General features: G+C 33.4%; 1 pseudogene; it reads left to right on the top strand.

Annotated features, from left to right (window-relative positions):
- LOC111377071 overlaps positions 1–1,502 on the top strand; it is a 7,102-nt pseudogene extending 5,600 nt beyond the window's left edge.
- The last annotated feature ends 863 nt before the right edge of the window (positions 1,503–2,365 follow it).

The raw sequence follows: 2,365 nt of genomic DNA, 5'->3' as shown, positions 1-2,365 counted from the left end.
CCAGAGATGGTGCGCATGAATAGTAAATGTGACAGAAATGTGATCTTGTATGGTTATTTGCGTGGCTGTAATTGAAAGAAGGGAACAAAGGTATATGACTCAAACCATTTTCATCTATTATCATTTTCTTTTTTAAGTTGCAATTTTGTTAGAAGCAAAGTTTGGACCTGAATGTGATTTTATGTTGGATTATGCCTTCTGAGTATTTTCTGCACGTCCATCTGAATGCTGTTAAACCAGGGGTTAAGGCGTAAAATTTTACTTTAACTGTGTTTACAATACCTACTTTTGCAGTTCAAAATTTTTCGAGGTTGATCTGTGTTCAGAACCCAAGTAGTAGAGCATCTCTCTGTAACTTTTGGATCAGCTCAAGTGGGAGTGTGATGATGCTGTGGACTGGGATTTTGTATATACTTTGTTGTGTTTGTTTCAGCCAAAAGTGAACCAAATTTTGTTTTGAGAGTCAATAAGGCATTAAACTATCATCATATCTGCTTTTAGCCCATACCAAACTTTCCTCTTTTCTGCTTTTAGCCTGAAGCAACATTATTTATTTTATTTTTATTTTTTTGACTTGTATAGGATAAAATTAGCCAGGGTATCTATCATTCATTTCAGGGTTTGGGTTAAATATTATTCTATTATTTGATATCGTTATTTTCCTCGCATTTATGAACCCAGTGAATTTTGTTCTACTTAATTCCTCTTTCTTTTTCATGTAAGGAATGGGAAATCTTTTTCCTGTTATATTAATCTAATTTTCAATTCATTTCTGGGGAAGGTCATATCTTTCGAAATAGTGTCTTTGTCATTTGATCCAATAGCGTTCGCTGGATTGAACATATTTGATAAGGATAGAGTTGTAGAAATCAAAGATATATTAGATAATGAACCATTAGTTCTAAGCTAGACAATTAATGAACAATTCAAATGCTTTTCTTGTGTATTCTTGATAAGCAGTGTTTATATATAGATGTAGGAAGGATCTTTATGTTCATTTAAGTGAAGTAGAACTAAATTCCTTATTATGAACCATCGTGTCTCCCTTTTTTATGATTTTCTATTTTTATTGTTTGACAAAGCTTATTTTATTACTCCGTAAGCAATCTATAATTTAACTAGTTTATAACATTCAATAGGTGCATATGGCTGGTGTGGGTGATTATAGATTTGATGTTGTTACAGCCCTCGCTGATCCTTGCCCTCTACCTTCAACTGCCAAAAAGAAGGGACTATGTGACAAGGAAAAGCTGTTTATGCATCTATGTCTGGACTTGGGGATCTCTTCTATGATAATGATGCTGTCTACATAACTATAAAAGATGACTTTGTGCAGTACTCTAAAGATGGAGTCGATGCCAGCGGGACGCAGAAAGGTTTATATTTTGTTTTCACTTTGCGCTTTTTTTCCCCCATTACTTAATACTATAAAAATGGATCATCATATTTCTAATTTTTGCTCTCTGAAATAAATTTAATCAAGCTCTTCCATGTCTGGTTTACTTCATGTTTTATCTTCAGTTTTAGAAACTGCCATTCGAGTCCCTCAGGGCACTGAGGTGAGTATCCGGCTGTAAACTTCAGATCCCGTGGGATTAGTCGAGGTGCGCGTAAGCTGGCTCGAACACCCATGGTCATAAAAAAAAAAAGTTTTAGAAACTGCCACAGATTATTGTCTCCTCCCTCATTGTATTATTTCATGCAGTTTTTGACAAAGAGGGCATATTGGTATATTCATTAATATTATTCAAAAACCTTAAATAAAGAATTGAATGTTACAGTTTACAAGTTTTCCTTAAGGATGAAACTTTGCCGGCTTATAATTCATATTCTTATAGGGAAAATAGAACACAGAGCGAGAATAGTTATTCAAATAATTGTAGAGGACTGCCGTATTCTTGTCAGCTTGTTGACATTTGACTTCTTGCATTGTGCTTCACTATTATGCGATCTTTCCTTCGGAAAGAAACGTGATCATGGTGTCGAGATGGTTAAATCATTGCAGAACCCCGAACATTTATTGTTTTAATAATTGTTGCATATTTGGATTCCTCTAGAACTTCTTAGAATTGCTTGGCAAGCAAGCAAAAATAGTAATTAAAAATTAAAAAGATCAAAAGTTTATAGAATGTCTTGAGAAACAAGTAAAACAAATAATAAAATAATTAAAAAATTAGAAATTTTCTAGAATAGTTTTCACCATCATTTTATGTTTATAAATAGGGGCTATCCCTGTCAAAGCATTGTAGCAAAATTGGAAAGAGCATCCAGCCTCTTGTAACAAAACTCTAATAAATTACTTTCTTCCTCCTTCAGCTATCTTGTTCAATTAAATTACTCTCTATCATTTCTATCCCAAAAAATT

This window comes from Olea europaea, unplaced genomic scaffold (assembly GCF_002742605.1).
Source record: "Olea europaea var. sylvestris unplaced genomic scaffold, O_europaea_v1 scaffold1602, whole genome shotgun sequence".
Taxonomy (NCBI): Eukaryota; Viridiplantae; Streptophyta; class Magnoliopsida; order Lamiales; family Oleaceae; genus Olea; species Olea europaea.
Note: the sequence above shows the minus strand (reverse complement) of the source record. Positions and strands in the feature narration are given on the sequence as shown.